Here is a 12260-nt window from a genome sequence, read left to right on the forward strand (position 1 = left end):
TACTCCATGAAAAGAATCCCTCAGCAGCCGCCTAAATCAATTCGCATCTCACTTCTTCAAAACAATCAAACAAATTGAATAAGGGCGCATTTGTCACCAAATATAAGGAGGACCAAACAGGTTCCTCAAAGCAAGGATTTTAACAGGTATCAAACACCAGTGGGTGATGTGCTAACAAAGCAAATATTCCAAAAAATTAGAAAATAAAAAATGACTAGGATAATACATGGATCAAGGTAACTGTTAAGTTTTTGCTCTTTAAAGCGATGGAGAGAGTACGGAGGGCAATCTGGATATTTCCAATGCAGGGTGTGCACAGCCCACATTTTCAGACGCAACAACATGCTCACTGGGCAGTACAAGAGAAAAAGAATAAAGAAAAAGGAAAAGAGGAACAAGAGAAAATTAGAAACACACAAGAACAAAAATGATTTTGACAGCATGTACAAGAATTTATGTGAGTGTGTGAGGCCCGGGATGCTGGGACGGTGAGACCCACACTCACCTCCTGCTCCAGGGAAGGCAGGGGCCTGAGGGGAGCGGCGCTGCTGGGGGACCCCAACGTGATCAGCGCCCCTAACCAAAACTCCACCTATATGCGTCTAGGCAGCTTTTGAGCTACAAATTGTGGTCGCATTTCAGGCTGGACAGTTTTACTCACTTCCACCAAGAGTAGCAGGAGAGAATTAGACTGTTCCTGTACCAAAGCATTGTTTAAAAAATTAATGACTGTGGAATAGTAAAAGCAAAAATTGAGTAAAAGTGACTGGAGGAGAATGTGGTTGACCCGAGCTCACTTGCCACGTTATCTCACTGACGTTAAGATGCTGGCTGAGCCCTTATGGTACCAAAACAGACAGACCCACCAGGAGGGAGGTTTAATGCGCTGCTGTATTTTGATGCCGGGAGCCATGCCTGGTACACGAGGTTCTGGGTAAACAATGGTGACAGTGTCAACCACTATGGGCAAAGCACACATCCAGCTACTCCGCCAAATCCCAAGGGCAGACTTCAAAAGGCAAAAACAAGTTGGCATTCTCTGGTGGGTCTGCAGAGTCAGAGCCAAGCAGTTGCTGAGCAAAAATGTCACCAGTGCCTCCTATGACAAAAGAGGAGGCACTGGCCTGGGGCTGGGGCAGGGCTCTAGGCTTCCACTGCTCACCAACCAATCTGTCCAGGGGGAGAACGTGGTCTCTGCGTATGTTGCACCTATGCACCTACCTTGACTGACGCCTGGGGGCTCAGCAGGAGGTGACATGTGAGGTGAACGGAGCCAGCCTCGGTGTAGCACAGTGCTGGCAGCTATGCCCTCAGCAGTGCCCAGGCTCCTAAACCTGACACCTCATCTCCAAGGAGCAGATGGGGAGTGCGGGCATGAAGATCACAGGGCCCTGTGAGGACAAGTACAGGCCATGACATGCCTTGCCTCTTCCTTAAGCCATAGAGTTATGTCCGGGAGGAACAGAAAATTCATCCAGAGGCCGCTAGGCACCTCACACACGTGGGGGACTCGGGTCACCTCTGCCTATCACTCACAGGGCTGGTCTGGACATTCTTTTTATCAATTCTCTGGCATCTTCTCCTCCAACTTACCAACAACCAGAAAGTAGAATCTGATCTTAGTTAATTTCAAGAATCACAGAGCACCGCCTCCACAGTGGGCCCGGCAGCCGTGCCAGGTCCTCCGACCGTCACCTGTCAGACCGCCATGAGTTCTCTCCAGACTCAAGGCCTGAGGCCGTAGGCCGTGGGCACACAGCTTCCCTCACTCTCCCCAGCAAAGGGGGACCACCTCTCGGCAAAGGCATGTCACCCTCTTCTGCACGAAGGACAGCACTATAGATACACGGGGAAACAGAGCAGATGGTGGGGGGGGTAGGCAGCCCAGAAGAGCTCGTCTGTAATTCCGAGACAAAGTGGGGCCGTTGACTTAATCACAGGGACAAAGTGAGGATGAACATTTCCCTGTTCTTTCCCATACTCCGTGATACGCCTTTCCCTGCATAAGGAGTTCATTCGGAGGTCCCTGGCGGTGATTCTGATGTCCCAACATGGCATGCTGGCTGTCGGGCAGGAAGAGAGGGCCTGAGCCGAACAGGTGCTGGGCCTGGGAGGCAGGAGACACCGGCTCCAGCCCCAACTCAACCAGCGCCTCGTTCTGCCTCTCGGGATTCAGCATCTCATCTACAAGCAAAGGGATGAGACTATCTTAAGACAGGCTGCCCAACATAAATGAAATGAGAGCCATGTAAAGAAAGTTTCCCAGTTGCCACATTTAAAACGGTAAACAAAGAAACAAACCAACAAACAAAAAACAAATACTAGAAAATGATTTTAAGAACAAATCTTAACCTACTGTATGTAAAATACTATCATTTTGACATGTAATCAATATAGGAAGTGATAAGATAGTTTACATTCTTTTTACTAGACAAGTCTCAGCGTCTGATGTTCATTTGACCTACAGCAAATCTCAGCTCAGAGCAGCCTCCTCCCCAGCTCTCCTAGCATCAGTGGCTGTGGATACTCTATTGGACAGCAACTCCAGGGGTCCCACCAGGGTCCTGGCTGAAAAGCTGGAGTAAGTGCCCACAATAACCCTAAAAGGATCTCTCTGAAACAAAGGCAGATTCACTTTTAAATGTCTGTAAACCGGCGGGCTGCACCTCCCTCCACCCTTGGCTACAAGAGAGTCCTCTTCCTTGCTGATCCCTTTCTGGATGTAGGGAAGAAACCCGGCACACAGCCAGGGTGGACTGGCCTCCAGGTAAACTTACCTGCTTTCTGTGTCCAGTCCCATGATGTCCTCCTTCTCAAATGGGATGCAGAGAAGGAGGATCTTGTCCCCAGAATTGTCGGATGCACCGTCCAGCCACTTGGACTTGGGCAAGATGAAGAGTGACTCAGTGAAGTCGTCGATCCTCTTCTCCACCTCCCTGCAGTCCTCGTAAATTGAAGGCCACTTCGGTGCGCGGCTGCTCGGCCACCTCCCCATGCAGCAGAAAGTCAAAGAGCTGAGAGTCATAGAGCGTGGTGCCATACAGCTCCTCTGCACGTGGAGCTTTTCGAAGCCTTGGCCGAGAGGCAGTCAGTAATGATGACAAGGCCCAAGACCTTGCGGTGGGTCTGGAAGTCGCTCCACCCATTCTTGGGCGCATAGTGGTGACTGTAGTGGATACAGTTTGCCCACTGGGAGCTGCACGGACTGATCTGACTCACCAAGGTGATTCACTTATAGATGCAAAAGAAATTCTCCTCTGAGATGATCCCCACGTGTTCGACCACCACGGGGAAAGTCTGGTGGTCCTCAGCACACTGCACGTAGTCAGGGATGCTCATGTTGCAGGCCCTGACGAGAGGGGAGAGGAGATCGAAGTACATACTGTACTGTGGGCTGCAGGCCCATCTGGGTTGCGGTGACCTGGTGTGTACCAACCAGAAGGCAAGGGAAGCTCAAGTAAATCCGGGGGTACAGTTTGTCCTCAGAGTCTTCAAATGGCTACCGTAGCTCGGATCACATTACCCAGCTTTTGGTCTAGGCTTCCTGCCCTGCAGAGAAGGGTCATTTCTTGTTTTCTGTTTCCAAGCACCTACCAAGGCCCTGATGCAAAGTCACTGCTGAAAAATGCTGAATAAGGAAATGAACAAAGGAAGTGCTTTCCCCATCCTCCTTCAGCAGAATATAAAGAAAAGTACTACAGTGGGATCAAAAGATCTGGTTTTCTATCCAATTTATTTGAACTCCTAAGCTTCAGAATAATGGATAAGAAAACTTGCCTTGGGGAGGAGGGTACAGTTCAGTGGTAGAGCACGTGCTTAGCATGTACGATGTCCTGGGTTCAAACACCAGTACCTCATTTTAAAAAATGAAACAAATAAATAAACCTAATTACCCTCCTGAAAAAATATTTTTTAATTCAAAATTCAAAAAAAACCTTGCAATTGACACAACATTGTAAACTTGACTATACTTCAATTAAAAAAAAAATCTTTCTCTTACATAAATATATCTGGATTACAGAAGTTTGCAAATGTAAAATGCCTAGGGTACCACCTGCATAAAAAGGGGTGACTGTACAAATTTAGTATCGCTCCTTTATGAGCTATATTTCCTTTGGGGGGGTTATAACTTCTTAGAGCTAATTTTCTCAGATTAAAAAATATAAACATTACCTGATTCTCAGGACTGCTGAAGAATCAGATAACCCTATTAAAGCATCTGACCCACAGAGGTTACTCAATAATGTTTGTTGAATGAATGAATAAACCAGCAAAGTGAATGCTGCTCCCTGCCACAGACCATCATAATGGTACTGCCTGGAAATCCCAAGCCCACGTTCCACCCGTCTCGACACTAACAATGTGGGTGACCTGGTCAGGCCTGTGTGATTCTCTAAGCCCCAGTTTAATCGTGAATAAAATTAGGGCAATAAAACCAACCTCAAATTGTTAGTGAGTCAGTAATGAATTGTACCCCAAACTTGCAAGTTGGAACCATTAAGGAAAACTATACAAAGGGTCCATAGGCCCTCTCCATATTATCTCTTACAACTACATGGGAATCTACATTATATCTCAAAATAAAAAGTCTAATTTTTTAAAGAGGCTATTGAGGTTAAATGAGCTCACTGTCTCAAATAAGGAACACAAAGCACAAATAGGACAATGCCAGCACATGAGATACACTCAGTTAACATTCCCACTCAACCCATTGGTCCCTCCAACTTCAGAGCAAGAGGATGGGTCCTCGTGGCAAGAGGCCACTGCACCTGAAGCTAACAAAACTAATGGTGCCCACTTCCAAGAGCTCCTGTCATCACCCTTGTTCTAATTTTCTATTTGTAATTTTTTTCTTTTTATTAAATAGAAACTCCCAATTGCATAGCCTTCACCTGACTAGATATCATGATGGCAGCCCTTCAAAACCTGACCACAGAGATCATGATGGCAGCCCTTCTTGGTGAAACAATAAAATGAAAAGCCATTTCCACAAGACCTCTGTGTAAATCTACTAGGGAACTTAATCCTGGACTGAGGAAGAGGACTGGGGAGGAGGGGGCAATCAGGCGCACAGAAAACTATGGGCCACCTGTCCCACGATGGACTTTAGACTCAACCCTCACCCTACAGGAAATTCAAAATACACACCGACAGATTGCTATGGACAAGATTTTTTTTTTTTTAAACAAATCCCTGAATCCCTAGCAGGTCTTATTTCTACCGAAACACAAATGGATTATGTGTATAATGTTTCACAAAAGCCCTAAAATATTATCACGCCAACTTGACACATCAAGAAAAACTGAGGTAGAGAAGTTTATCACATTGTACATGATTAGAGAGAGGCCACGTCAGACACCGTATTTAAATCCAAGCCACTGCTCCAGTGCTCACACTAGAAAGTGTGACATACTGCACCTTTCCTGCCCTCTCCCTGCAATAAATCTCTGAAGAGTCTTTTCTGTGCCACCTGGAATCACAATCACATCAATTTTCCACAAAGTGCTATGTCACTCCTTGGAGGCTGTATCAAAATCTAAAGGGTTGGGATGGGAGGAGTGATTTGCATTTTCTGTTTCTCAAAGGAAACATGGCTTTAAAGGAAACTGAAAAGCACATATCTAGTCTAAGCCCTCATTGTGCAGAGAAAAAAATGGAGGCTCAGAAGAGATGAGGAAAGGTCCTTATTAATAAATATATCCTCAGCGCAGCACCAAGCCAGCCCTGGGCACTGCTGGGGGAGGATCTGGGAGACCCAGGAGAATGAGTGTTAGAAAAAGGAAAGAGAATAAGCATAAAAGGCCCTGTCTCTACACCACCATACCATGGAATTCCACCAAATTACCAAGTAAGGGTGCAGCCAATATTAAGGTGGGCTAAGCAGGTTATAGAAACCTGGAAGTCTCAACCATATTGGAAATTCCAACATTTACTATGTTTTTTTCCCAGTTCAAGCATCAACTCAGTGGGAACTCTGTACCAGGGACTACACGAGGCCTGGAGTTCTCCCAAATACAGACCTCTATTACCACGTGTACAAACCACATAAAGGCCACCAGAAGAAAAGCACCCACAGATGGAATTACTGAAACTGAAAGCAGCCAACCAGCATATATTACTAAGAAAAATGGTGCTCCTAGAAATGGACTCATGGACATAGAAAGCCAACTGTGGTTAGCAGGCAGGAAAGGGGGGATTAACAGATACACGTTAATAAATATAAAATAAATGACAAGGACCTACTATATAGCACAGGGAACTATATTCAATTTCTTGTAATGAGTTGTACTAAAAACAATCTAAAACATATTTATACACATATGCATATGTTCATAACTGAATCTCTGCTGTACACCTGAAACTAACATTGTAAATTGACTACACTTCAATAAAAATTAATTTAAAAAAATAAGTAAAAATAAAAGCAACGCCATTAAGAAAAAATAAAAGAACACTCTAATCCCCTTAGCTGTAGCTGCTGAAGAATTTTGGTTGCAAGCACCAAGTCCACTGGATCACTCCAGCACTGGCTGTCACTCTTTCTGACCATCAGAGGGTCACTTGGCTTCACTGAGGTTAATTTTCTCTTATGTGAAAGGCTACAGTTGCAACTAATGATGTATAGAATCTCATCATTCACAAGCCCAAAAACTAGTGAGGACTTCCCATGGGCCAGGCTCTGGAGAGATGAAAATATAGGGTCCCAGTTATATTCATGGGTAGAAGAAGTTTATGCCGTAAAGACAATAATTCTTCCTATTTTGATAGACAGATTCATTGCAATTCTGATTAGAATTCCTACCAGATTTTTCATGGAATGTAACAAGTTAATTTATGGTCAAGAATAGCCAAGAAACTTCTTTAGAACCACCACTGGGGAGGGGTGGATTGGTCATTCATTTCCACTGGTCTTTCTGATGTGATGAAAACGTTTAGGATAATAATTGTTGCACAACTGTAAATATGCTAAAAGCTGCTGAATTGTACCATTTAAATGGGTGGACTTCATGGTGTGTGAACAATATCACAATAAAGCTGTTATATGAAAAAATATTTCTTGACAATTATTTTTCCCTCTATACTACTTAGTCTGCCCCACAATTTAAGAAAAACAAAAAACCAAAACAAACCAAACTGTGCCAGGAGCTCTTTAGGACTGCAATGTCCCTGGGTCTCCAACGCCTCTGGTGGTGCTGTTCCTGTTAACACACCAAGCTGGGCTGGGCTAGTTAGGGAATGTAACTGTCTTTTTAAAATCGATGGTCACACGTTTCACCCTGGGAGAGGGAAGGAAGGAGGATGACACAGCCTTATGCCTTCAGCTCAATTTTAACTGAACCAAGCCCTGCTTTCAACACTGTAAACCCTCTCACTATAAAAACACATGACACCAACAAGCACCGCCATCATAACACCTGAAAGTGTTCAAGGTACTTACCTGGGGCAGAAACACTGAGGGAGGAGACAGAAGCTCGCTTGGCACTGAGGATCCCTTTTCCCGACTCCACCAGTAGCTGGGCTTTACAGCCGGAGGCTCTCAGCCCAGGGAGCAGCGCAGACGCCACTGAGCTGTTCCTCAGGGAGCGGGAAAGGAAGACCAGGGCAGCCCCGGAGTCACGGGGCAGGGAAATGGGTGGAAACGCGGGCTGCAGCCCCGCTCGGAGGCCATCCCCAGCCCCAGCCCCAGCTGCCCCGTCCGGGTCCGCAGACCCCGCCCGCCTGGGACGCAGCCCGCCCAGTTGTGGGGACGGGCCGGTGGCCGAGGAGAGGAAGCCCGGGAGGAGAGGACGCCAGCAGCGGACTGAGGGGAGCCCGGCTGGGTGAGAGGCGGCAGGTGCACACCTGGCCCCGGGAAGCTGTGGCACAGGGGCACTGGGGCAGGTGGCGCGGGCAGAGGGGTCTGGCCAGAGCAATTCAGCTGAACACAGGCTGACTCATGCCCTCGTGGTCTGTGACACGCGGACCGCCCTCCCGCAGCCACCTGACCCCTTTCCCGGGAGACCCCACATTGCACTTCCACAGCCAGAGGCACGGGCCCCTGGCAGGAGCTAAAGGCCTGCCGAGCGACAGAGCTGAGAAGCCTTTGGGGCTAATCCCCGGCTCGGAGATGGAGCTTCCAACCCGCGGTCCAGCTGACACCGACCGCCCATGCGCAGGAGGGCCAGCAATCCGCTCTGGGTTCTGCGAGAGAAGGTGGGGCAGTGAGGGAGGGAAAAGATGGGAGGGGGAGGAGAGGAGGGAAAAAGTGGAGGGAGACAGATGGACCGGAAGAGCAGAGAGAAGGGAGGGATCTGGAAAGGGTAAGGTCCTAGCGGGGATGGAGAGAAAAAGCTTTACCTCTGGTGGCACCCTGAAGAAGGCGGCAGTCCTGCCTCTGTACCCTTCTGTAACACTTCAAGGCCCGCAGCTCAAGTTTTACCTCCCTGATCCAGCCCTCCATCCGATGCTGCTGCAGAACCCCTACGGGTATCACACCTGTTGCCCCCAAGCAGAGCAGGGTTTTCTGTTGGTCTGGGAACCAAGCACCCGCAGGTGTTGTCGCTCAGAACTACCTTGGGAAGAGTACATATTCCCCTTTTACACGCTGGGAAACAGGCAGGCACGATCTTTGCCTTAGCTCCACTGTCCCAGGTGTTGGGCTGGCAGGGAGCGGGGTGGTTCAAGATCAGAGCCCCAGACAGAGCAGACTGCCTGAGTGTTGGTGCATAGTCCCCATCCGTCCTGGGTAAACCACACTCCACCCTAGTGGAACCATCAAGGGCTCACAGTAGTTCCCTGGGTGTGGGAGAGCTGTCCTCATGTGAAGGAAAAGCCCAGCTGGGCTAACAAGCTAAGTCACAAATCTAAGTGTGATAAGTGTCGGTTTACTGATCTAAATTCTGCTGGGCTAACTCGTAAATCTGAAGTTTAGTGTCAGTTTACTGGGCTAACAAGCTAAGTCGTAAATCGAAGCTCAACAAGTGTCTATTACAAGTTGACAAGCACCAGTGTGCTGATTCCTTCCTTTTTGTTGCTTGAGCCTTATTGGCTAATACACCCTTACTTGTAATTAACCCTTTAAAACTTCATGTGTATGTCTTGGAGGTGGGTGCTCAGAACTTCGGAGCAGAAGCCCCTCTGAGCCCGCCGGCATAATAAATCTGTGTACGCCAACACTCCGAGTGGTGATTGTTCCTTGGCTGGCCTGTTGTTTCCATAACACTCAGTTCCAGTGCCCAGCTTGCTAGGTATATAGGAGTGCTACCAAATCCAAATTCATTCTCTTCAGTGCAGGACAGGCCAATAAGTTGGGAGACCAGGTGTTGGGGCATGGAATAGCAAGTTTCTGTAGACCTAGATGGCAAACTAATGTCCTGGAAAACCATCTCCCCAAGTCAGAATTCAGGCTCCTTTCCTACGTGCTTGGTTGTTGCAATCTTCTTGGTGTAGGAATTCCTTCTTGTTAGAATCCTTTGTTCTTGCAGCTATCTGCCTGGGTCAAATCTCTGTAAACCTCTAACAAAACAAACGTTATTTTCTATTCTGCAATTTCTTATCTTTTTATGAATGAAAATGTGTTAAATATACTTAAAGATCAGAGCCTTCAGAATAGGTTCTCCTGTATATTTCAGGCTCTAAGCAACATTGTTTTACAAGCAAGATGAAGCCTAGGAGACAGAGCATAGGGTTAAAGTCAAAGGAAAAGATCTAATATGGAGTCAGATTTGTTCTGTTCTATTACCCAGGCAGAAGCCACTTGAGGATTTAAATCCCTTTAAGTTAAAAATAACTAAAACTTTAAAGGAATTTACATACATATGTGGGAATGTGCATAGCATATCTGGAAAATCACCCAAAGGATAGTAAACAGTGGCATCTCCAGGGAGGGCTGAAAGAAGAGAGGATGAGGGAAAACTTCTTTCAATTGTGTATTTTTGTGCTCTGTTTGAATTTTTTTTAACCATTTGCATGTATTTCTTTTTCAGTTAAAAAATGTGTAATGGAGCAAAGGAGTAACTAGCTCAGCAAATACAGCAGCCATGGAATCACTGAGTCATCACTTTTGATTTAAGCCAGGAAGCATTTATTGACTCACCTATGTGCCCAGTGCTGTTTTAAGACTTCTTTTATTATTATTATTATTATTATTATTATTATTATTATTATTATTACTATTTTTATTATTACTATTTTTATTATTATTATTATTTTATGAATTAATAACAAGGTATCCCTCACCCCTGCCCATGGCTGGTGGAAAACCAACTGAGTTTTTATTGAGTTGTTTTCCAAGGAGTAGAGATGAGTTATAAACTGAACACATCTTAAGGCAAAACAGTCGGAGTGGTTTTCCAGCAGGCCAGACAGCTATGAAGGGTTTTCAATAGAGGCCCCCAGAGGCTGAGAGAGAAAGCCTCGAGGACCCTACAAAAAGCTGCCCAAACTGTCTTCTCCATGGCAATACTGAAATAGGAAAGAACAAATCTGACTCCATATTAGATCTGTTCCTTTGACTTTAAAAAAGCCAAGTTAATACTCTCCGGTCTTTTCATGGGTTATGATGTCACAGAGGAGATGGACAGGTCAACAAGGAACCACTCTGCCGTGATCACGGAGCCGGGGAGCGGGATGGGCGGCAACATGTGTGACGCAGTTGTAGCCGTGCCCGCGTTTCTAGGCAGGTACCCAAAGTCGCCTCGACAAGATGTCAAACACTTGTGCCCACGTCCTCATCACCTGACATGTATTAAAGAGAAATGGAAATGTATAAAAGGCCAATACCCTTGGTGGGTACACCGTCCAAAGAGCAAAGTCACAGTTTGACAACTGGCCATCTCGGTTCCCTGGGCTTCATTCTTGGAGAACCTTAAAAACCACTCCTCTGTCCTTAAGAAGTGCTGCATATTTGTCCTATCTTTGGCTCAGGGATGGAGCACGTTCAAGTGAACTTTAATGTCTGCACAGATTTGACTGTCTTTCTCCAGGTTCACTTGTCCATTCTAAAGAGACCTGAGCTAAGTCCATCCTCCGTAAGATCTATTCCCTCCAGTGACTGCTCATTGAGCCTGCAATTAAGAGCCAGCAGAACAAGAATGTCCTTAGCTAAAAAGTTCACCCACCCTTCACTGCTTTCTTAATCTCCTCTCCTGGCTAATTGCAACAGACTATCACCTCCCTCCACCAAGCTCCCCAACTATGTCAGTTTGTCTCCCCAAAGAGAAGGTAAGGTCCATAAAAGAGGAGACAACTCCATAGTCACGTCTGAATTCCTAGCATAAAGTAATGTTAAGAAATAGAACTATGATTATGGCTTCTTTCCTTTAAAACCTTTCTGGTTATTTGATTGAGACCTTGGAAGACAGGTGTTTGCATTCAAGTATCTTGATCCTCAAGACTCTGGAGGCCTTTTTCGGAATGGCTGCTCACTGATTCATTCAAACCACAGCTTCTCATTCCAGGAGTAGCTGTGATTCTCTGCCAGGAGTTTGTGGTTACTCTCATGCCAGAAGAGCTTTAAACTATATCCTTACTTTGGATTTGTTATTTTTCCCCTCTTCCAAAAAAATTGACTTTCCTTAATGTCTTACCTTGAGGAATTTTTTTTCATAATTAACCCTTTAGTAAACCATGCTTCTCGGGATGGGCTTGGCCTTACATATGATCAGTCATCCAACTCCCATTGTGAGAGGACTCGGGCTCACCTCCTACCCTCCAGTCAAGGCAACTGAAACTCAGTACAGGAGCCAACAGGCACCCCAGGGCTTCTAAGGCTCGCGTATCACCCAGAATCCCTGCTTTCTGGTTTGTCTTGGCTTCTGAGGATTTCCCCTCACTTTCTTCACAATTAGCTGTGCAGCTTGAAAGATGAAGAAGGAAGGTTTTATTTCTTAATCAGCATTTTAAGAAACTTGTGTAATGAAGGTTTTCACGAGTTTCTAGAACCCTCCGTTGCCGAGACAGAAAACACACTAGATATTTTCTAAGTTTAGCTATCATGTGTATTTTTTCTTTTCTTTTGTTTTCTTAACTGCAAATAGACATTTTTTAATTAAAAAAAATAAGGCCCCAAATAGGATAGAGACTTGAAGGGGCATACAAAATTAAAGGGCAAAGACAGAAAAATGATAAATACTCTACAAGGTTAATATAATACTTACACTATGGATCAGATCAGCAATTCTCAGTAACAGCTAATTGAAATATGTCCATGAGGTAAAACGTCTCTCCTGTCAGGAGATGGCTAACAGAAAATAGAATTAAAACAACAAACTAAAATTCTA

General features: G+C 45.7%; 1 pseudogene; it reads right to left on the minus strand.

Annotated features, from left to right (window-relative positions):
• LOC141577415 (trafficking protein particle complex subunit 9-like) overlaps positions 1 to 3977 on the minus strand; it is a 32381-nt pseudogene extending 28404 nt beyond the window's left edge.
• Positions 3978 to 12260: the final 8283 nt, after the last annotated feature.

The sequence above is a fragment of the Camelus bactrianus genome, chromosome 4 (genome assembly GCF_048773025.1).
Source record: "Camelus bactrianus isolate YW-2024 breed Bactrian camel chromosome 4, ASM4877302v1, whole genome shotgun sequence".
NCBI lineage: Eukaryota > Metazoa > Chordata > Mammalia > Artiodactyla > Camelidae > Camelus > Camelus bactrianus.